The sequence below is a fragment of the Dipodomys ordii genome, unplaced genomic scaffold (assembly GCF_000151885.1).
Source record: "Dipodomys ordii isolate 6190 unplaced genomic scaffold, Dord_2.0 Scaffold48, whole genome shotgun sequence".
In the NCBI taxonomy this organism is placed as follows: Eukaryota; Metazoa; Chordata; class Mammalia; order Rodentia; family Heteromyidae; genus Dipodomys; species Dipodomys ordii.
Genome location: NW_012267264.1, coordinates 1,368,917 through 1,392,921, shown reverse-complemented (window position 1 = coordinate 1,392,921; position 24,005 = coordinate 1,368,917). Strand labels below are relative to the sequence as shown.

General features: G+C 45.1%; 1 protein-coding gene across 1 annotated transcript in view; it reads left to right on the top strand.

The window, feature by feature from the left end:
- Snd1 (staphylococcal nuclease and tudor domain containing 1) overlaps positions 1-24,005 on the top strand; it is a 446,430-nt gene that overhangs the window by 384,296 nt on the left and 38,129 nt on the right. The window lies entirely within an intron of this gene.

Sequence of the window (24,005 nt, the reverse complement as noted above, 5' to 3'; positions counted from 1 at the left end):
GAGGACGAGTTCGCGGCTGAGGCTCCCGGCGGCTTCAGCGGCTGCGCTGCCAGTGGACTGCTGCAGCAGCGACCGGAGCGCTGGCGGCGGCGGCGGCGTGAGCAGCGGGGGTCGCAGCTGCGGGAAGCGCTCCGGAGCCCTGGAACATGGTCCCAGCTGGCTAGCGGCGGCAACGACGGCAGCAACCGCGGGGCCCCCGCGCTCGGCGCCCACCGTCTCCTCCTCGCGCTGGGCTCGCAGTGTTGCAGGCAGCAGCCACGCAGACTGCTCTCTCATCCTTTTGTCCTTCAGTCAGAACGTGAATGTACTGCTGACGCATACTGTTCTGGGGAGAAGATTAGCGTGATGCAGTGCTCTTATGTATGAACACCGCTCCCCCGCCGCCGCCGCCTGCCCTCGAGGGGTTAACGCCGGCGCCTTGCAGCGCCGCTCCGGCCCGCGCTGCGCAGCCCGGTCTGTGCCTCACCGGCCGCCTGCCTGCCTGCCTTCCTCCCTTCTTCCTTCCTTCCTTCCTCCCTCCCTTCCTCCCTCCTCTCCCCACCCCCACCCCCCTCCCCGGCCGCTTCCTCCCCGCCCCCTCCGGACGAGGGGAGCGGGCCGGGCGAGCAAGCGAACGAGCGAGCGAGCGAGCGAGCCGGCCGGGCGAGCGTCAAGTGTGGGGCCGCGCGCTAGTCACAGGCGTTCACGGCTATTTTGGTCGGGCTGGAGCGAATCGCTGAGTGGCCGCTGATAGGCTGGATCGGTGCGGGGCTGCAGCGGGAGACTGCGTGGCCCCCGCCCCGGCCCGCGCCCGACGCCCGACGCTGCTGGGCTCAGGGGCCGGCGAGCTGGGCGCTCGGCGGCCCGCGGCGGGGCTGCTGCAGTTGGCCGCTCTCCTGCCCAGCCCGCGTCATCCTCTCCCTGGCCGAATGCTGACAGCGCGCCTCGCCTGCCCTCGCCGTGCCGCCGAGGCAGCCGGAGAAGCCGGCTCGTGCTCAGAGTTGGGAGCTGCATGGGGGACAGAGAGGCAGCCCGGGCTGCTTGGAACCAGAACACCACGAGCCTGGCTTCACCAGGGCACGGGTGCCCATCCTTTTGCCCCCTCCCTTGCACGCTCCCTCACCCCTCCTGGGCTCCAACTGGGGCTTTAAATGATAGTTTTCTTAATGACGGCTGCGGGGGCGGGAAACAGTGGAAGGAAAGACCCGTGTGCCGCGAGCTGGGGGAATGACAACCTGGGAAGGATTGAGGTGAACTCCCAGAACCCACGGCGCAGCCCACGGTTCATTCATGGAGCTGCAGCCTTGCCTCTGTGTCGCCCCTTTTCTCTCCCTCTGCGCGCAGGGAACCACGATGGATGCGCCTGTCATCTGCCCCTTGAGCTTCCCAGCCCTTTGCCTGGGATTCCCTGGACAGAACTGCATAGCAGCCCGCGATAGCAGTTTGCTGGTTTTTCCGGGACAATTGACAGACTCGTCAAAGACCTTTTCGGCCTTTTTCTATTCCTCCCCCCCCCCCCGCCGCCCCTAAGTCGGTGTATGGCTAAACCCTGGGATGGCCGGCCAGCTCTGCTTCCATGCTGACTTCTCCCTTCCCACCCCTCTCCCTGTGGAAGCCTGCTTGTTAAATCTGGCAAGCCTGCTTGGTAAAAACCAACCCTCGTCGCTTGCATAGAGGCTGCTGTTTAAGAACCATGATGCCTAGGATTTCTTAGCTACCTAGACTGTATCAAACCTATAATCGCATTATTATTTGTTGCCTAATGACCTAACCCCTTAAATATGCCATGACATTGTTCAAGTCCTGGAAACAGTTGCATTGTAGACAAGTGGTGTTCCGTTCTTTTAATGGACCTTTCTATTCTCACTTGCAGTCACATAAGAACATTATTCATTGATATTTATTGAAACCTTACTGTGTGTATCACTGTTAATCTTCCCACCAACTCTCTTGTCCATTTTATAAATGCATCAAGTGTGTTCCCTAGGGTCACATAACAAATGGTAGAACCCTGGTCAGTGTCAGAGCAATTGGATGTGGAAATGATTCCCCAAAATATTCTCCCAATGGGACAAGAACTCAAGTATCATCTATCTACTTAAACAGCCATTTATTGGAGGGGGGGTTTCTTATGTACTGCCCACCACACTAAGAACTTTTACAGCTGTTCTTGGCATAATTTTCATTTATCCTAGTGAAATAATTGCACTGTTGTCTCCAATTTATGACTAAAGACACTTAGCTCAGGCAAGCAAATAAATTGTTTACAGTCCTAGAGCCAAAAAAAAGTGACAAAGCCAGCTTTTCAAGCCAGTATTCAGACCCTAGGGCCAGTATTTTCATATCTAAAGAGAATGCCCAGTGAATCTGCCCTTCCTAAACCATATGGTAAAGGCAAGGTTAGAGTAAGACTGAAAGCTCAGTGAGGGTTATGACAAAGTAAATTGTATTGGGGCAGAGGGGACAGAGGGGCTCAGAAAATAAATCTCATCTGTGTGCGTGTGAGGTTTCTCTTCTTGCTACAGCTGGCACTGAGCTGGTAGAGAGCTCTAGTGTCACAGGAGACCTCAACTAGAGTCTGATGGTGAACTGAAGTATAGCTGTCCCTCCCTCCTCAGGCAGAAGAGAGGTTCTGCCTGGGCTGGTATCCTGCCTGTGTAGGCAAACTTAGACCCCATCTGTTCAGCTCCAGGCCCAGCAAATGACAGCTGCTGCCCCTGCACATACAAAGGTAGGTGGAAGGGTGGGCTAACTTGGATCAAACCAGTATGTAAAAGTGAACTTTTCTCACAGTAAATGTTTGTGACTGCTAGTGGTAAGAGGGAATCTTGCCAAGTTCTACACTGGACTGCTTTGCCCTCTGTAGGCCAGCTGGGACCACACAAGCACCTAAAGCCTCCACGCTGGTCTGAAAAGGAGGTTGAGTAGACTTCAACACACAGCCTCCTGGCCTAGAGTAGCCCTCCCTGCAAGCCTCTAAACCCCACAAGCTGTGGGTTTGGGGGAGGGGTGCCCCCTCACAATGTCTGTTCCTGACTACTTTCTTGATTGGAAGTGGTGCCAATAAGGAATAAGAAGGGAAGAGGGATGCCGGAACCTAGGGGAAGAGAAGAAATGCTGCGTTGAGAACGTTCACTCACATTTCACACAGAGAACCAGAGTGCTGAAGACACCAGTAGAGTCTGGGCAAGGCCTGTGCCAGCAGCTCAGTATTGAAGAATACCCAAGTTATTATTGGAATGCCCAAGTTACGATCACATTTCTGCTACTGTTTGGGCATGATGAATTTTGAAATTTCTCTATATCTCTCTATCCTTCATTTGTAAAATCAAGGGAATGGATTAAAAAATGCCTTGCAACTCCCACAGTCTATGATTTCCACCCCTTCTCAGACATGTAGCTTTGGGAAGAAAGTTGAGCCTTCTTAGGATTGTAGCCAAGCTTGGAAATGGGCCATGAAGTTGAAGAGAGAATGCTTCCTTCAGTTTAATGTAGAGATCCATGGGGCCAGAGCAGAGCTGATGAGACTGTTTTCCCAGATACAAAAAAGGCTCATAGATCACAGAATGTTAACATTAAGAGATTTGACTCTCTCTCTCATTTTACAGATGTTAAGGAAGCTCAGAGAAGCACAGTGACTTACCTGAGAGTCTGTCCTTTCCGAGCTCAGTTCTTCTGTCAAAATGTCAGCATATGGCTAATGGCCATTTAAGTCTGTGTTCTGTGGTGTTAGATCCCAGTACTATACTTTGCTGCATTTGGGTGAGGATGGGTCTTTGATAGAGTTGTTCTGCCATTATGAGTGACTTGGACCCCTGATAAAGTGGAAGACATGGTCTCCTGGAGGACTGAGTAGGCAAGATTACAAAGGACTGACCAGGCTAGACCACTCCCTACCCTTACTGGTATTGCATCCCAAGGCATTATCCTGAGCAGCCACTAGATGTCCATAATGCTTCATAGGGTTTCCCAGGAATGGCAGGGTACCATCTTGTTCTAAAAGACTTATGCAATGGACATGGTTGTGCTGGTGGTTTCACTGGAACATTGTTATCTATTGGATAAATGCCCAGTAGTGGAATTTTCTGGGTCTTAGAGTATTTCTATGTTTAGTTTTTTTGAGGAACCTCCATACTGTTTTCCAGAGTGATTGAACAAGCTTATGTTTCCACCAGCCATGAATTAGATTTCTCCTTTTGGCTGCATCCTCACCAGCATTTGTTGCTTGTTTTCTTTTGGGGGGCGGGGGGTCCAGTTGTGGGGCCTGAACTCAGCCTGGGCACTCTACCTCAGCTCTTCAGCTCAAGGCTAGTGCTCTACCACTTGAGCCACAGCACCACTTCTGGCTTTTTTCTTTTTGCTTATGTGGTACTGAGGAATCGAACTCAGGGCCTCAGGCATGCAAGGCAAGCGCTCTACCACTGAGCCACCTTCCCAGCCCCTTGTTTTCTTGATAGTGGCTATTCTAACTGGAATGAGGTGGAATCTCTAGATTGTTTTGATTTACATTTCATTTACAAGCAAAGATATTACATATTTCTTCATGTGTCTATTGGCTATTTTTACTACTTCTGAGTAATCTCAAAGAGAGTCATTAGCCCCTATCTTAATTGAGTTGTCGTTTCTTTGAGAGTTTAATTTTTTGAGTTCTAAGTATATTCTGGATATTAGACCCTTATCTGATATATAGCTGATAAAAATTGTTTCATGTTCCATAGGCTTTCTTTTTAGTTTGTAAGCTATGTCCTTTGCCATGCAGAAACTCTTACATTTGATGCAATTCCACTTACCAAGTCTGTCTTTGTTGTACTTCTAGAACTTTACTTAGAAAGTTTCCACCTGTGCCTAAGAGCTCTGGTGTTAACCATATAGCCTCTTGTAACCATTTCATGGGATTTTAGAAACAGGTGGAAAGCAAAAGGAAAATAGTATGGAAGGTACCCTCCAGAGTGGGTAGTGAATTAGTAATAGCAAACAGCTTTAAAAGTATATCATTCCTATTGTGTTTGTATGCTTTTCTCCTTTCTACTCACAATGTGAAAACACTTCTCCAGGGTCAACCGGTCATGAACTTTCTGAACATTGTAAAGAAAAGGTTATTTTTCTTGCTGTGATCTCATGGTGAGGCCAAGCTAAGTTATTACTTGAGTTTAGGATCCAAGGCAACACAGATACTCTAGAGTTACCCACTCTTCTGAGTACCCTTAGATTCCACTGTTGTTTTCCTTCAGGACTCTGTTCTTTAAGGAAAATCAGAAGGTGAGTGGGTGGTGGGCTGCGTATGTAGCTCAGTAGTAGGATGCTTTCTTTGTATGCCTAAGGCCTTGGGTTTATCCCTGGCACAAAAAAAAGAAAGAGAAAAGAAGGAGGGGGATGGGAAGCACATTCTCTACAGGTTCCACCAGAGCAATTTGTAAAATCATCAGCTTTAAAAAAAAAAAATACAAGGTGGCTACAAGAATAACAAAGAATGTTAGAGTGCAAGGGCTTTCCTTCTCCTGAGACTAGTTTCCTCACAGCCCATAGTTTCCTTGTGAGATGTTTTAAGAGAAAAGAAAAACCTCCCAACTACTATCTGCCTCTCAGAGGAGAGTCATTTTGATAAGCTTCTCTAGCCATAGCCACCTGACAACCTTAGGAACCTTGATACTGCCCCTTCTGCAGGTACATCTTTTCATGATGGTTTACCTTTAATTGTACAGCAGTGATGATCATTTTAAGGGAAGTATTTATAAGTAAGAGTAGACTGTATTAGTTTCTTGAGGCTCCTGTAACAAATTACCACAGAATTGGTGCCTTAAACCAGCATATTCTCATGGAAAGTCAAAGTTCTAGTAAGGCTGTGCTCTTTCCCAGGGCCCTAAGGGAGAATCTTTGCTTACCACTTGTCTGGTGGATTTCCTTCCCTCATGACTACATCAATTCAATATGCCTTCATGATCACTTGGTCTCCTTTTTTTCTCTCCTGTTAGTGACCTACAAGTGTATTTCATTCGATTTCAGCCCCACATGGATAATTCGGATGCTCTTTATAGCCTTAACTTTATAATTATATCTGGAAAGACCCTTTTTTCTTTTTTGGGGGGGGGTCCGGTCGTGGGGCCTGAACTCTGGGCCTGGGCGCTGTCCCTCAGCTCTTCAGCTCAAGGCTAGAGCTCTACCACTTGAGCCACAGCGCCACTTCTGGCTTTTTTCTTTTTGCTTATGTGGTGCTGAGAAATCGAACCCAGGGCCTCAGGCATGCAAGGCAAGCGCTCTACCACTGACCCACCTTCCCAGCCCAAGACTCTTTTTTTCTAAATACAGTAACAGTCACAAGTTCTGGAGACACATTAAGACAATAACAAGGCCAGGTTTCAATCTCAAATCTGCCAGAGCCCAGACTGAAAGGTGATGCTGGGATATACCCAGGTAACGTCCCTACATCCTATGCTTTTCAGGAGTGGAAAAGCCAAGCTATATGACCTTCAAGAAATGCTGACAAAACATACTCCAGAAATCTATCCCTTATTTTCTTTCCCTTCATTCCATTTCTTAATAATTTTCTCTATCCATTGTATCTAGATTTAATCCCAAAGATCTTGGAACATTTAAGCATTTACCAATAATACTAGAAGTACCTCTGGGCTCAACTGTAAGTAAGTCACAGAAATATTGAGCTTCATGTTTCCTAAAGATTAAGAAACAGATCAGATCAGAGTCAACAGGTATGTGAAACTGCAAATGTAGATATGAATCCGGGAGTATGACTCCAGTAGTGGTTCAAGTATCAGCCATAAGTTTGAACATTAATCAAGGATCTGTATCTACAATTACAATTAGCCTTTTTACAAATATACACATGGCATATGTATAATGTTATGCATATTTTGGTTGGGAGAGCTGAAATATTTTTTCTCCAAAGTAAATTCTACAAATCGTGTTACATAAAAGTATAAGCAAGTGCCGTGGGGCGGGGGGGGGGGGGTCAGGCATCAATAGCATCTCCAGTCAGACTTACCTAGGTTCAAATTCCAGATCTGCTTCATGCATACTATTATTTGTGGGTTTATTCTTTGTGGGTCCTGGGGCTTGAACTCAGGGTCTGGGCACTGTCCCTGAGCTTCTTTTGCTAAAGGCTAGCACTCTACCACTTCTGGCTTTTTTGGTAGTTTATTACGGATAAGAATCTTTCAGGGAGCCGGGCGCTGGTGGCTCACGCCTGTAATCCTAGCTACTCAGGAGGCTGAGATCTGAGGATCGAGGTTCAAAGCCAGCCCAGGCAGGAGAGACCGTGAGACTCCTATCTCCAATAAACCACCAGAAAACCGGAAGTGGCGCTGTAGCTCAAGTGGTAGAGCGCTCGCCTTGAGCTGAAGAGCTGAGAGACAGCGCCCAGGCCCAGAGTTCAAGCCCCATGACCGACAAAAAAAAAAAAAAAGAATCTTTCAGGGCTGGGAAGGTAGCTCAGTGGTAGAGTGCTTGCCTTGCATGCATGAGGCCCTGGGTTCCATTCCTCAGCACCACATAAACAGAAAAAGCCGGAAGTGAAGCTGTGGCTCAAGTGGTAGAATGCTAGCCTTAAGCTGAAGAGCTGAGGGACAGCGTTCAGGCCCAGAGTCAAGCCCCATGACTGACCAAAAAAAAAAAAAAGAATCTTTCGGACTTTGTGCCTGGGCTGGCTTCAAGCCATGATCCTCAGAACTCAGCCTCCTGAGTAGATATGATTACTGGCATGAGCCACCGTGCCTGGCAAAATGTTTTAATTCTTTATGCCTCTGATTCAAATATAAAACAAGATTAGCTTTACTTTTTTGTGGTATTGTTGAAGCAAGTCAAAGAAATCAGTCAGTTCCAGCAAATAGTATTGGTATCACTGGTACCTATTTTCTAATATGGATACATATTTTCCTTTCTCTTTTTTTTGGGGGGGGGTTCCGGTCGTGGGGCCTGAACTCTGGGCCTGGGCACTGTCCCTCAGCTCTTTTAGCTCAAGGCTAGCGCTCTACCACTTGAGTCACAGCGCCACCTCCGGCTTTTTTCTTTTTGCTTATGTGGTGCTGCGGAATCGAACCCAGGGCCTCAGGCATGCAAGGCAAGCGCTCTACCACTGAGCCACCTTCCCAGCCCCATATTTTCTAATATGGTTACTGAATGAATTTTTTCTCCCTTCCTTTATTTGGTTTTTGGTGTTTGTTTGTTTGTTTCCTAGACTCACTTGATCCTGGCATTGCTCCAGTGTTAAACTTCTAGTTTTTCACCCAAGCTGTAAGGTGTTTTTCGCTATTTTTAACAGTTAATCGTTTTTAAATTTAGACTTACAAATAGCTCCAAAATAGTACCAAGTTCTCATATACCCTTCACTCTGTGTCGTCTTACAACTTCTCACATAACCACAGAACATTTATTCAACTATTAATCTAAAGGCAAAGTTTTTACTCTTGCCATTTATAATCTACTGTCCACAATAACCAGAGATCTTTGTAACATATCAGATTGTTACTGACTTACTTAAAATACTCCATTCTCCTCATGAAGTAATAGCCAAACTGCTTACCAAATCTTCTGCCTACCTCTCTGCCCTGACATTGGTCTTTTTTTTTTTTTTTTCTAAATCTCCACACTTCAGCAACAAAGGTCATCTTCCTTTTCCTGGAGTACTCTTGAACTTCTGTGTCCTCTACCTAGACTGTTCTTTGTCCCACATAAGCAGATGGCTGGTTTCTTCTTGACCAGGCCTCTTAACAGAGGCCCCATGAGTTCCCTAAGTAGCCTAACCAATCTTAGTTACATCACCCAGTTTTATTTCTTCACTACTATTTTCCAAAATAATTCATTTATGTATTTATTATTTGTTTATCACAACTATAAAAGGACAAGATGGGTTTTTCATATCTTGTTCCCAAATACCTTAATCACAGTAGTGAATTAATTATCTCAAAAGAACAAAGACTCTTCTTTGGCCAGGTGCAGGTAGCTCACACGTACTGAGGAAGCTGTGCTCTAAGGATTGTGGTTCAAAGCCAATATGGACAGGAAAGTCTGTGAGACTCTTATCTCCAATTAACCACCAAAAAGCCAGAAGTGGCTGAAGTGGTAGAGTGCCAGCCTTGAGCACAAAAGCTCAGGGACAGTGTTTAGTCTGTGAGTTCAAGCCCCAGAACTGGCAGCAAGCAAAAACAAAAACTGTTCCTTGGTGGCTCCTGTAGATAAGAGCTCAGGCCTCCCTGATGGCATATCAATAGCTCTAGCCCTGTTCTGAATATAGTGAGTGAAATGTAGGTTTTAAATGACCAGTGTGTGTGCGTGTGTGTGTGTTTTAATAAAAGAAGAATTAAGAATTCCAGTGACCTTAAGGTTTCTCCAGTCCCCAATTTTTAGTTTCCTAGCCTCTTACTGACAGACTTATGATAGGAGCTTTATGGAAGCATCATGGAGGTACACAGATTCCTGGCAATCATGAATATGTAAGGAATGGACCCAAGAGTGCACATAGGTACACGAGCCCACATATCTGTGCTCAGGTAGGTGCACGTATGCCTGTCATCTTCAAATTTGCTAAAGCGCATTTCCCTAAAGGGAGTGAGGGCTGTTGAACCTGGAATAGGGAACACCAGGACAGTGAGATCAAATGCTTTGAAAGTGGCTGTGCCAACGCTTTTTGCTAATTAAAGAATGTTAGGACAATCACCACTAGCAGCAATAAAGGGCGCCCCATTACCTCGCTTTATGGCGAGCTGAGTAAATTTAAAGGCAGCTATAAATACCCCCACAGAGCGCCTGAGCTCAAACACAGTGGGTGCCTGGGCAAGGAGTGGAGCCCCGAATTTCTGTCTCCCTCTGTCCAGAATTCTGTTTGCTGTCACTCCACAAATTTTGCATGACAAAAGAACACACAATTGCATCAGCACACTTAATTTGAAACACACTCTCAGGCAGACAGCCAGCAACGGTGGGAAGTGACTGGGAGCCCGGCCCCCTGGGTCTTTCTCCAGCTTTCTCTAGTGCTTTCTTTCCGTTTGGCTCAGAGGGAAGATGTTTTATCTTGTAACTCCAATTTCTCTCAACCATGGGTGTGTCACACATATTGTTGTTTTAAAAAAAGAAACGCAGCTTAAGGCCATTTTCTCCAGAATATTCTCGGGCCCCTCACTGAGCAATTCATTGCTCCAGAGAAAAACGTAAGCACTTAGTGTGAACAAATGGGAACATACGTTTTTACACCTACCCTATGGAATTTCTGGCTGAATTTAAGAGGTATACCCAGCTTGGAACTTCCTCTGTGTTTTTATCTGTTCCGTTCGCCTTGAAGCTTGCTGTGATTTCTTGCCTCTCATCCATGGCCTCGGAGCCATGCTTAATCCTCTTGGTTTGCAGAGCAGTGCCATGCTGGCACTGCCTTCCCTGCCAGCCTTCTTGGTTTGCTCAGCTTCTTTGTTGATCATCTTCTGTGGCCATCAAGCTGCCTTGAATAATTTGTTAATTATTTTCAATCTTGTCTTGCCAGCTTTGGCTAGGGTTTTCCTGGTCCCAGTTCTCTATTCTGTACTGGCCTGGGGATGGGGAAGGGGGGTGGGGAGTCCAAAGGAAAAAGTGTGGAATTTTGTCAGTCTCTAGGGTGACCATCCGACCAAATCCCATCTTTGAACCAAAAGTTGGGTGCTTTATCCTTAAAAGTGGGAGGTGCAGCCTTGGGAACACCAAAAGAACCAGCTCTACCACTGGCTTCCCCATGAGTCATCAGATGAGCCATGAATGGGTTGGCTGACACCCAGGTTCCTGGATGCTGAATTTCCCTTTTCATTATATATAATGAGAGTTAGAGCTATAGCCTCTATCCTTTTTGGGGTCCATGTTTCTAGATGAAAACTACCTTTATATCTAGATGATCAGCAGGTGAGGTTGGGGTATGAATGAATATGAAATATACTAGAACACTCAAATACTCTGTCAGATAGGTAAGATTGGAATTTTCCCAGTTGGTTGATTAGCATATTCTCTCTTAGCTGTGTAACATACAGTTCTGAATTTGGCCAGAGCCAACTCAGGGCTAAGAGTAATATGAATATCTTAAATCTTATCTCTTACCCTAGGTTACCACCCCCTGGTTTAAACCCTTATCTATATCCATGTTAGCTTCGTAACCAGCCAGGTACTCATAGGAACCTCTTGCCTTGGACTACTTTAAACTGTTTTCCTGAAGGATGCCAGGGTGTGACACTCAGCTTCCGGTGAGGACGCTGAAGCCTCAGTCATCATGAGGTTTTCAGCTGAGGATCTGGGGTTCTCCTCTCCTGATTGCAAGCCTGGACTGGCAGCCTAATACTGTGTCTCTTTCTGGGTAACTGTGGCCAGCCTGTGTGGCAGCTCATGAGACTGCTTGATTTGTATTCAGTGTGCGAGAGCTGAGAGAAAAGCCCATGAGGAGTCCTGCCAGCCTGTAATTCTGAAAGGGCTCTTTGTGCAAATGAGCAGTGCCTGCCTGAGCTGGACAGAGCCCTCCCCCTCCTCTGCAAATGTCCTCTCTGGCCAGGCAACTTGGTGGTGCTTTAGAGCTGGCATGGAGCCTGTGGGGATCCCTCCCTAAGAGGAGACCATCTTGGGATCCCAGACACATGAAGCAACTTGAGCTTCCTCCTTCCTGCCCTGGCTTCTGGCTGTCTGCCTCCCAGAGCTAGTCAGTGGGATCTATTCAAGGCTGTGTCTGTGCAAGAGTGAGACAGGAAGTGGAAAAGAGAGGATATGAATATGAACACACCAGCAAAGTGGCGACATGCTCATTCTTCTCTGGTGGGAGCTCAGGAGGCCTAAGAAGGTTGTAGCCTGTGCTCAGCACACCACTGCTGCCCATCCTGCTGGACTGCCCCATCTCTCTTCCCCAGCCATTTTGATTTCCTAATCAATTAGAGCTGCCTTTGTCCCTGACTGTCTGAAAAGGCAGAGAAATAAAACACGTTATGCCTGTACATCTAGCGGCTGCAGCATACGTTTTTTTATCAAACTGAGACCAAGAAGAGTTCCTGCTCTGATAGGAGCCAGGCTGAACCCTGGCAGTGGACACCAGCAACAACCGTGCCCCATTTTTAACGCCTCTCAAGGAGTTGGCTCCTGCCACTGCTGTCTCCAGCTGACTCTGTCCCTTTTCAAATGTTATTTGTTATTAATGAGTTTTCTAAACACATAAGCTTGACTCACTCGCTTAAGTGAACAAGACCATTCTCATTAAGTACTGTTTTCTAGGAAGGAAAAGAATTAAGCGAGTGTTGGAGAATATTCTCAGGTGTCATGCTCCTTGTGAGCCTAGAGAACAAGAATCCTGGCAAGCGAGGTGTTGGTTTTTCTGAGTCTTTGGCTTCATGATATCATCTCTGTTTTTGGCTGATCTTTCCCCAAGGCTGCTACAGAAGGTGGCTGAGTTTTGTCTAATCTGGTGGCACACCTCAGAGCTGACATCAGTTCTCCCTGACCCCTCCTGTTTCAGTGCTGTTGGTTTTCTCACACCTCCTTCATCACCTTTTGGCAGGTTAAAGCCCATTGCCTAAATTTGAATATATTGATCCGAGGAGCCTAATGTCCTGCTGTTTAGACAAAAATACAGTTCCGAAATTGTCAGCTTATGGTCTGGCCATTGCAACTGATGCACATATTGTAAGCAATGTAACGCTTTCCATAAATGTCCAGTGTGACCAAGCAGTATTTTCCCCCTTTCCCTGTGCCAACAAAACCCGCACTCCATTACTAAGCATCTCTCCTATCCCCTTCATGTTATTTGGACGCCTCTGGCCAGGGGTAAGGTAGAACCAATGGAAGGGCAGCTTGTGTGACAAAGAGGCTGAGTCCAAGAACAAAAGCTAGCAGAGCTGACTTCTGCACTAGCCTCTATCACTTCTCTTAAGCAGTATTTGCTCCCAGAAAGGAACAAAAACAAAGCCCCAGTGGAGGTCTCTCCCCAGACTTGCTTTCACATCAGGATACTTGGAAGAAAAGGCTCAAGGCAGCGTTCCCCATTTGATCAAAGGAAAGAGCTTTTACCAAAGCCAACTCCCATCTCGAGTTGGACCATAGCCACACTGGGACCACAGCACTTGTGGTTTGTGGTTTGTGGCTCTGTGTGGTCAGGTAGCCTTGTAGCCCTCACAAGCTTCAAGCATGGTGCAGCTTCTTCAGGACCATTCACAAAGGTTCAGACTCTGTAGACATGCATCCCTCGTGGCTCCCCAGAGACCTTTCTCTCCTGGACTAGGTCAGGTGAGCAGCAAATGTGAAGCCAGTCACTTAAGCTGGTTACTAGGAATTTTCAAAAGAGCTGTCTCTCCTTCCCTCCCAGAACAATTGAAAACAATTTTCCAAAAGGGCCTTATTTGGAATGAGAAGAAGAATAAAAAGACAGGGTTTTGCAAACAGGTACCAAGTACCTAGTACCAAGTGCCTAGTTTTGGTGTTCCTTTGTATAGTATGATGACTATAGAGCACAGTCTATATTTCAGAACAGCTAGTAGAGATGATACATGTTTGATATGATGGATAAGCTAGTTATCCTGATTGGAACATTATAATACATGAGAATTTAAATGTCACACTGTACTCCATAAATATGTACAATTATTATGTCAATTTTTTTATTTTTTTATTTTTCATTTATTTTTTGTCAGTTATGGGGCCTGCACTCTGGGTCTGGGCGCTGTCCCTCAGCTAATCAGCTCTAGGCTAGCGCTCTACCACTTGAGTCACAATGCCACTTCTGGCTTTTTCTGCTTATGTGGTGCTGAGGTATCAAACCCAGGGCTTCATGCATGCACTACCATTGAGCCACTTTCCCAGCCCCTATGTCAGTTTCTTAAAGAAAAACTTGTTTCTTAAAAAACAGTCCATTCCTACCAGAAAGGAAGAAAAAAGAAAGTCAGCCTCACGAGAGATCACTTCACCCTCATCTCAGAGGAGAGATCAAGCAGCCTCTCCCATCTGGCCCTTTATTTTTCCATGTAGCTGGAATGGAGTTAAAGAAAGTGTCTGTTTCTATATTGATGGCTCTCATTCAGTCGCTATGTACATTTGTCTCAGAGACCTGCTAATGCCATTTGAGTTTTTCAAATCCTTATTTTGCAAATCCATTTGTGTCCTGGGTTTAGCTCCCGATTACAGGATTAGCCAAGATTATAGGGTCTGTCTGATGTCTTCTCCAAGCTTCCTATCTGATTTATGGCTACAAATTGAGAAATTTCCACACTGATAGAATGGTCACTAGGGGCAGATATGGGCTACTGAGGGAAAAGGAAAAGGGATCTCTTGTGAAGCACTGGAGTGGTGCCCGCCCTGAGGTTTGGAACAGAACCAGTTAAGAACCTGAAACCTCCATGTCTTTTAACTTCGCAGCCATGCCAAACTGTGAGCCTCCTCTTTCCTCGCTGGCTTACCATGGACCTGACTTTTCTTTCTCCCACCCCCAGTGGTGTCCCTGAATGTTCTGAGCCCTCTGGGTGACATCCTTTGCTAAGAGCTGTCCCTCTGTCCTCAGCAGTCCTGTGGCCTCCACCTTGTCAGTTCTCATTAGACAGCTCTTCTGTTCCACACTGAGGATCCCAAAAGGCTGACAAGAAGGACAGAGAGGGGCTAGGGACGCAGAGCAATTTCTACAGCTCCTTTTAAGGGTTCCAGCCACCTAGTTTTGTTTTGGGGGTAGAAAAAGACATAGATAGATGATAAAGAGCCATGAGTCACTTTATGTGTTTTATTCTGCAAGTAACAAATTTCTAAGCTGCCTAAATAGTGGATTTATTATTTCATATATAAACTCAGTCTTAAGGGGAGACTGCTCCCAGGCTGAGGTGGTTTAACTACAAAGCAAGTGGCTTGAGAATCAGGCACCTTAATTCTTTCCATCTTTCTTCCATGATCACAAGTGTCAGCTGTGTGCAGTGGCAGACTTCTAGACAGTGAGAACTGTCCAAGGCTCAATTATTGCTAATTGAAAACAAGTGTCTTTCTTGGCTGCAAGATGGTTGCCATAGCTCCAGGCATCGCATGCTTATACACCAAGCTCCAAAAGCAAAAGTGTCTTATTTTATGTTTTTCTAAAAGGAAAAAAAAAAATCCCCCTCCAAAACTTGGCAGCTTCCTTTTGCAACTTCTTACCCAGTTCTGGATGACATACCCTAAACCGATACGTGGGACCAAGAAAGGCAACTCCTCTCCCACCTCATTAAGTTGTTAGGACTAAGAATCTCTTGAGTCCATAAATTTAGGTAGGAAAAATACATCTTTCTTTTTAACGTCTATCTAAATTTAGCATTGACATTGACTGGGAATGTAAGCAACAAATCATAATAACAACTGGTATAACTATGACTTTTGTCACTACTTTGGAATCAGAGCCGGTTTTTGTTTGTTTGTTTGTTTTAGAGCAGTTTTCAAACGTGTTTTAAATCCTGTTTAGTGTGTTACTTAAAAAGTGCACATATTTGCTATTTGGGTGGGTTTTTAGAAACATCTTTACAACTGTGTGTTATAATAGGTTTCCTTTACAGGGTGGGGTTGTTACTAGGGTGTTCTGTTGTTGTTGTTGTTGTTGTTATTGCTGCTGCTACTGTTGTTGTTTGTTTTTTGGTATCTGAACTCATGGCCTGGGTGCTATCCTTAAGTTTTTTCATTTCTGGCTTTATGGTGGTTAATTGAAGATAAGACTTTCTTTCCTGGTCAGATGTTGAACCCAGATCCTCAGATCTCATCCTCCTCTGAGTAGCTAGGATTTCAGGCAATAGCCACTAGAGCCCACCTTCTTTTGGTTCCTTATATATATTTTATATATTTAAGAGTATCATGAAAGGAGGCTGTGGCACATAAAGTAATTTTGACCAATCAGCATTTTTCTGAGCCAGCAGAGAGAAGAGATAGAAATGGCTGTGGGCCTTTCCATGGCGAATGACACAGAACCAGGCAGCTCATTTGCACCTGTATGACCCCTGTCCTGCTGCTGTCCAGCTATATTTCATTCATACAAGTGTCTCCCAATTTCTATAGACGTTTATATCTTCAGTCTATGTGCTTTAGCCAAAGCCTAGGGTCATGTTACTTCCTGAATATTTTCCTCTTATTCCTGAAATAGTTTTAACAATTTTCTTAAATGGAGAAGTAGAAAATGGAAATGGAAAAAATAGCACTAATAAATACAATATGTACAGTACATAAAAGTGATACTGAATTCTGGCTAAAATTCTGATGTCCACAAGCCTCTGCTCCTCTTCTGTTAAAAAGATGCTGAGGACAGATTAGTAGCACACTGGGATTTCCTCCTTAATATAATCAGAGCTGAGAGATAATTGAAAAAGAAAAGCTCAGTTTGTGGTTCTCGCTTTGGCCCTATCATTGACCCAACTAAAATATTTTGGTCAGGAAGGAAAAGCAGATTATGATAGACTCCTTGCTCAAAATATTAGTGACCCCCCCCACCTGCAGAGGAAAGGAGGTTTGTTGTGACTTATTTTTATGCACATGAATCTAATGAATAGTTTCCTTATCTTTTGTTATTTGTTTAAACAATATTTTATTGTAAAGGTGATGAACAGAGGGGTTACAGTTACATAAGTAAGGTAATAAGTACATTTCTTTTTTGGGGGGGTCCAGTCATGGGGACTGAACTCTGGGCCTGGGCACTGTCCCTCAGCTCTTCAGCTCAAGGCTAGCACTCTACCACTTAAGCCACAGCACCACTTCCGGCTTTTTTCTGTTTGCTTATGTGGTGCTGAGGAATCGAACGCAGGGCCTCATGCATGCAAGGCAAGCGCTCTACCACTGAGCCACCTTCCCAGCCCAATAAGTACATTTCTTGTGAACAGTGTTACCCCCTTCCTCGTTTTCTCCCACTTTCCCTTCCCACCATTCCTTTCACTCCCAAGTTGTAAAGTTCATTTCCAACAGAGTGTCTTGTCAGTATCGCTGTTACATTGGTTCACCCTTTGTCCTTTGTCTCACCATTTTGTTATTCCTCTCCCCTTCTCCAATCTGATAAACATATACACAAGACACAGGGCACCAAAATAAAAAAAACAATTACCAGGGGCTAAACCAAAGAGGATGGGGAATGAAAGAAAAAAGAAATAAATTCACACAGTACATTAAAAAAAATTTTAAAGCCTTATTGTTTCCATATCTTGGAGTTCATTTCGATTAGCATCATTTTATCTGGTCATATGTGCATAGCTATTGAGATCCTCTACTAGGCCTATGCTAGACATACACTAATTATTACCAATGAGGGAAAACGTGGAGCCTGTGTTTCTTTGGGTCTGGCTTATTTCACTTAATATGACTTTTTCCCAAGTTTTTCTATTTCCTTATGAATAGGGAGATGTCATTCTTTCTGGTGGAAGCATAGAATTCTATTGTGGGTATATACCATTTTCTTGATCCATTCATCTACTGAGGGCCATTGGAGTTGGTTCCATATCTAAGCTATGGTAAATAATGCTGAAATGAACATAGTTGTGATGGTAGCTCTACTGTGGCCATGTTGTGATCATTTGGGTAAATGCCCAGGAGTGGGATTGCTGGATCATAGGGGAGCTCTATGTTTAGTCTTTTGAGGAACCTCCATATTGCTTTTCAGAGTGGTGGAACCAGTTACATTCCTATCAGCTGTATAGTAGTGTTCCCTTTTGGTCACATCCCTGCCAGCATCTGTTATTTGTTTACCAAATAAGGAAAGAAAGAAAAACCCCTTTGTTTACAGAACCCTATAGACTCCTCTCCCAAGTTACTTGAGCTGATCCACAACTTTGGCAAAGTAGCAAGTTATAAAATTAACCCTCAAAAATCAGTAGCTTTTCTGTACGCCAACAACGAGAAGAAGGTGGCTGAAATCAGAAAAACAATTCCTTTTGTAATAGAATAATATACCTAGGAGTTAACCAAAGAGGTAAAGGACCTCTATGATGAAAACTTTAAAAACCTGGAAAGGGAAATTAAAGCAGATTTAAGAACCATCGTGCTTCTGGATTGGGAGGATTAGCATCATGAAAATGGCAACACTGACAAAATCTACCTACAAACTCAACGCAATACCCCTCAATATTCCAACAACATTCTTTAATGAATAGAAGAAGCAATCCAAAAATCCCTATGGAATGATAGAAGAACCTGAATAGAATAGAAACAATCCTTAGCAGGAAAAAAAGTGCTGGAGGAATATCGATACCCAACTTCAAACTCTATTATAAAGCCATAGTTATAAAAAAAAAAAAAACAACAACTTGATACTAGCACATAAACAAGCTTGAGGACCAAATGGAATAGAATTGAAGACCCAAAAATGATCCCACAGACCCATGGCCACCTAATCTTTGATAAGAGAGCCAAAATCATCAGATAACAGAAAGACAGCTTTCCTTAGCTGCTAGAATTTGGTTTAGGACCAACTTGAAGTATTCTCACTTGTGATTCATGATACCCACTTTTCCTTCCATTGCTTCTTTCTCCCTCCCACCTCCCTTCTTCACTTAGCAGACTAGGATTTGCCCGTCTCCATCCTAACAGCATCTCTTCTGGTCTCTGTAACCCCCAAAAGCATGCCTAGTGTATCTAGTGGTTAACTGATTAGGCTTCATCTTACTCAATGGGGCTTGAGCTGGGAGGACACTGTGGCAGATAAGGAGATCCCCCATATCTTCCCAGAGCTTAGAAAAAGCTAAATGAGCAGGAGCTTGAAAAGTCTTGTCCCCAACAGGAAAGGATGGTGCAGAGGGATGGAACTGAGCATGCAACTTCAGGGTTCTGAGGCAAGGATTACACCAGAGCCTTTGAGAGCTGAAAGGAAGATGAAGCTCTAATCCCATCCCCTGGCTAGAGGACAGGAAACACAAACCCTGAGAACTTAAATGGCTTTCTTTAAAGTCACCTCAGCATAAAGCAGGAGCTGGGATCTGCCCAAGCTGTTTCCACTCAGTACATGCAGTCACTCTCAGGGGACAAAGCACACAACATTAAACAGCACACAGTCTGGGTCACAGACCCACCTTGCTCACCTACCTATACTCCTTTTTTGCCTGTCTTTCTTTGCTTGTCATTGTTTTATCCCTTATTGCTGTGGCTGTTCTTCCTTATCAAAGCCCATGCTGAGCAAAGCCACTATCATGAAGAACAGAGCTCTAGTGCAGACATATCAAGTCCCCAGTCCTTCCCTTAGTTAGCTCTGCTTCCCCCTGAGCCCTCTCCTCTTCTTCCCAAATGACTTTGAGTCTTGTATTGAAACTATCAGGAAGAGGATGTTCTTTTCAGTAATACTAACTCGGTGCCCTGAGGGCCTTTCCTTCCTGGGATGCTGTTGCTTACCCTTGTCCCTTAGGAGTTAGAGGTCCCTAGGGTGGATAAGGAAGCAACTGTGCTACACATTGGGTAGAAAATAGGGGGGCTTTCTCCTCGCATCTTTCCTCCCTTCTCCTGTAAATATTCTTTGTCACCATGTACGGTCTGAGGTCTCATCTCCATTCCTCTTCTGCAATCTTTTCTGGACCTCAGAGAACATAAACAACAGAATCTCTGGGGACCGTGGGACCACAGCTGCAATTTCTGGCACTGAATTAGAACTGGCAGCAATTTTTTTTTGTCTTCTTTTTTTAATTCAGGAAACCCTGTTGAGGAAGACAGGCTGACACTTGCTGACTATTACACTTTTGTAGAATTTCTCCTTGAGCTCTATTAGTGGTGGGCATGTTTGTATGTGAGTATATAGTACCATCCAAGAGTAGGCTTCATGCATAGCGCCTCAACTGACGCATATCTTAATGACTTGCAAGGGTAAATGGTATTGTCTTTGAGTTAAGTGGTTCAATTAGCTCTGATTGGAAAAAGTGGGATGAACTAGGGAAATACTCAGCCTGTTGTTTGGTAACAGCCTTGGTAGCAGCCATGGGAGAGAAGAATACATCCCAGTGGTAGCCCAACCAGGTAAACGGCTAGAGGAGCTCATAGCCTGCACCGGACCTGGTTTTGGTCAGGAGGATAAGAGATCGGAAAGCTATTAGGATACTGCCCTCTCACGTGATTGGGGCGTATCCCCCTCTGCTATGAGAGAATGTCAGCTCTCCAAATAGTCCTCACTTCCCTGTATGCCTTTCCTGCCCTTCTGGCCCAGCACATTGCATTTTCTGCTAAAGAGGAGTTTTGTGGCTCCTGGTCCCAGCTTGTTCATATGGCTGTTTGTCCCTCTTTCTGTCTGGAAAAAGGTAGAATCTTAGGGATGTTTTCAGTCTCACAAAACCCACATGGTTTGGCCCTGCAGTTTATTCCTGGGGCTGCGCATAAAGCCAGGGAGGTCTTTATCCTTCAAAGTCTGCTCCCTCTTCACCTCTTCTCCTTCATCTCTTTCTCTGCTGCTCTTCTAGAAGCAAATCCAGCATCATTTCAGCCTGAAGAATTTTTCTCCTATCCAGGCCTACATATCATGATGCTGTGGAGGGCTCCATGATTGATATATTATTGTATGTCAAGCCCTAGTAGCTGCCTCCTCTCTTAGTTGCTCATTCCCCAAGCTTCCCCTTCTCTCCACCTTTTGTCCTCAGGGTCCCCATGGTTGTGAGGCCATTCAGCTCCCCAAATACCTCCTCTTGTCTCACTGATAATATTGGAGGTATGAGTTCCCTCCATGTATCTGTTCACCTGAACAGCATTCTGGCCAGCACGGTGGTCTTGGGAATAAGAAAGTGATCTTTGCATTCTGGCTCTGTCCCTTAGTAGCTGTCTAGTCTTAGACTGATGGCACTTGACTCTTTAAAGGTCATGTTCCTCATCCTTAAAATGGGGATGATAAAAATGAGTCAATTTGTGGGAGGAAATTTGCTAGAGAGCACCAGTGGGCAAAGTCCAGGTAATGTTAGGTTTCTGCTAAAATGCAAAGGTGAAAGAAATTCTGAGCTGATGACTTGAGATCATCAAATAAATGCCTGAATCAAACTGCCTTGCAGCAGGATAAATACCACATGCAAAGGAAAGGTTTGCCAGGTGCTGGTGGCCCACACCTGTAACCCTAGCTACTCAGGAGGCTGAGATCTGAGGATTATGGTTCAAAGCCAGCCCAGGCAGGAATGTCCATGAGTCTCCTCTCCAGTAAACTACGCAGAAAAAGCAAAACATGGTTCTGTGTCTCAAGCTATAGAGTGCTAGCCTTGAGCAAAGGAAGGAAGGAAGGAAGGAAGGAAGGAAACATTTTGAGCAAAGAAGGAAGTAGGATAGGAGTAATCCTATGGTCCCAGAGGCTACCTCCCTAAAAAGAGAGGTAGCCTCTGGGACCACAGGATTACTCTATCTGGTTTTCTTAAGGCTGGATGGAAGGTGGGAATGGAGTGAAAAGAAAGAGGCACGGGACATTCAGTTTACCCAGTTCTCATCTTTCTTTCTCATCTTCCTCTTTTTTGCGTTATGACAAATTTTAAAAATACTGTTTTCTATCATTTTTCATCAAAATGAGACAATGTGATCCAGCAGTTGGTGTAGAACACTGCATCGTTCCTCTGCCTGCCCTTATTCCCACATAGCCCTCCTCCCTGCGCTCAGCCCTGCAGGACTCCCTACACTGGTTTCAGCAATTCAGTTACCACACCTGAGATAGGTAAAGTGCAGTAATGAGATTGAACCATCCAGAAAGCTGATCTCATTCATGTAAAATCTGCAGAACTGAGCCCCAGGTGAGTCCCTAGGTCCCTTAGTTGCCCAATAATTTTATCACTGGAATCATCATTACAAAAGTACTGCTTTACCCTCTAGTTCCTGGATGGATTTTTTTTTGCTACTTGCTTGGATTTCCTCTGGTCTTTGGGCCCAAATCCCTCTTCCATTTATCATGCCACCTGCAAATTTACTTTCTGTGCTTCTGCCAAGCTCCTTTTCTGCACTCTCACCATCTACCTGTGACCAGCCAGTCTTCTTCAGAGAAAACCACTGTTCCAAAAAGAATGACAAAAAAATGGCACCATTGAAGTCCTGGGGTGGGAACACATTGGACCTCCTGAGCTGAAGAGGAGCCCCATTCCTTCATATGTCTCAGCTCCCCTCTGTCCTGCACCCATTTCACATGTAAACACCCCAAATCCGTCTCTGGGTCCATACTTGTGTGAAAACCTCATATCCAGTGAATATGAAAGAAAGAGGTAGGTGAGGCCTTCTAAAGGGAAAGTGCAGCCTGGTTCTTCTTTGGTTGGTTCTCCTGTGCGTACTCTGCCTCTGAGGATCCCCACAGGCTCCGAGATTTCCCTTTTCAGCAGTGTGTCATGGGGCTGCTATTCAAGTATACGGTTCTGCCCTTGAGCCTACCAAAGATTTCGACAGAACAGAAAACTAAGGTTCAAATTTTTTTACAAGTCTAGAGAGATGGGCTGCAACTTAGAAAACAAAATGTAATTTTACCAGTTGTAACATATGCCAAGTCCTGTGTTTAAGTTCAAAAATCAGTTACACAATTACAAGATGAAGGTGACCGAGCTTGACAGCAATTCATTTGAAAATTACCCCGGGGTTTATGTACCACAAACTGTATGCTAACAACAGTGTGACTGATAAAAATTGCATTAATAGAGAAATTGTATAGATCGAAGGAGGTAATTATTCTACACTGTTTAAACAATATCTGGGATATTGTTGTTAGGCTTTTGTATTACTGTGAGCAAATACCCAAGAAAGCAATGGAAAGAAGGAAAGATTTATTTAGGCTCATAGTTTCAGAGGGTTTTATCTATCATAGTGGGAAGACCTGTCTATCATGACAAATCAGGAAGCACAGAATAGTGGGAGATGGCAATGCAGACACCCCCCAGTGACCTACTTCCTCTAGAGCCCCGCCTGCCACCCTTCACATTCCCCAATGATGCCCTCATATTATGAATCCATCAACACAGTTATTCATTCTTAAAGTCTCTAGACATGCCAGCACAGACACTTGTAAAGATATGCTTTATTAATCTCTTAGACCTTTCTGAATCCAATCAAGTTGACAATTAAGTTTAACTATCCACAGATACTGTTAGTATTGCGTGTTTTAGAGGACTCTTGATTCCATGGACGCATATTCCTAGGAAGGCACCTGGGTGGTATAGCATGTGGGGCTCAGGTGCAGTGAGTAATGGAAATTACCAGGGAGGGAAAGAAAGAGCACAGCAAACATTTGAACTACCAGTGGCTGCTAGGTGGAGGGCGGCCAGGAAGGAACACTTCTTGTGTACTTGTGTTACTGAGTGCTGACTAGTCATTTGATAAGCCTTTTCTCATTCAGTCCTAAAAGCAGCTCTTTAGTGATATTTGGACTCAGCGAACTTTCCCAGAGCCACACACTGATAATGAGAAAAGGGAATCCGATTTGTTCCAAATTGCTCCAGAGTACAAAACTTAGACTATTATGAAGAAGTTCAGCTTAGTGGGTTTTCGCTTGAAAGAGGACTTTTGCTCAGCAAAACAAGTTTTTCCTAAAGAAGATCCTCATCTGAACTGATCTCTGAGAGGTACGAGGAGAACATCCACCCTAGGGATGGTGGTAAAGATAGGTGACCTTCGGTTCCAGGGGAATGTTCTGGAATTTCCTAGGACTTTGTGAGGGCAGCATTTGAGAGTGTGGCACGAGACACAGTTGATAGGTGGGGAAGGAAGACAAGAGCTGCCAGCAGTCTACATATTTTGTTCAGGCTTCCAGATTATAGATCATTTATGCCCATCTTTAGCCTGGCACCCCTGTCTGTTCCTCTCAGCTGTCTGAAACAGGCTCCTGTGTGGCAGGCAGCTTGTCTGTCAAAGCTGAATCTATCCCTCCTCCCTACCTCCACATCTCTGACACAGCTCTACATCTCTGACACAGTACCCAGGAAGAGTACTGTCAAGATCCCCATCCTGCTGTTCCTCCATTGACACATGTCCCCTCCCAATCCCATCCTCTTGAGGGGGGTGGGTCGCCACCATCCCAGCCCAGACAGAACTGTCTTCCAAGCTGGGCATGTTGATGAGGTTATGTGTGGATCTGCATGCTCACACTGCAGCCTGATCGATGCCTGTCAGAGCTCAGCATCAGAGTGACA